The following is a 298-nucleotide window of genomic DNA, read 5'->3' on the forward strand; positions in this document are numbered from 1 at the left end:
GTGTCTTGAGATAACTCTTGTTATGAATTGATACTATAAATAAAATTGAATTGAAGTGAATTGAATTTTCCGCGCCACGATGCCAATCAAGCAGTTCCACGCGTACTGTAGACTGTTGCGATTCGACGACCGCGAGTCGAGAGCTGTCCGCCGAGCCTCGGTCAAACTGGCGGCCGTACGAGAGGTGTGGGACGAGTGGATGCGGCAGCTGCCTCGACTCTACAACCCGGGCGCCGACGTGACGGTGGACGAGCAGCTGGTGCCCTTTCGAGGTGGTGTATTTTTTTTTTTTTTTTTT

General features: G+C 50.7%; 1 pseudogene; it reads left to right on the forward strand.

Annotated features, from left to right (window-relative positions):
- Positions 1–79: 79 nt before the first annotated feature.
- Positions 80–298, forward strand: part of LOC116671618 (alpha-N-acetylglucosaminidase-like) — an 11036-nt pseudogene continuing 10817 nt past the window's right edge.

This window comes from Etheostoma spectabile, chromosome 21 (assembly GCF_008692095.1).
Source record: "Etheostoma spectabile isolate EspeVRDwgs_2016 chromosome 21, UIUC_Espe_1.0, whole genome shotgun sequence".
NCBI lineage: Eukaryota > Metazoa > Chordata > Actinopteri > Perciformes > Percidae > Etheostoma > Etheostoma spectabile.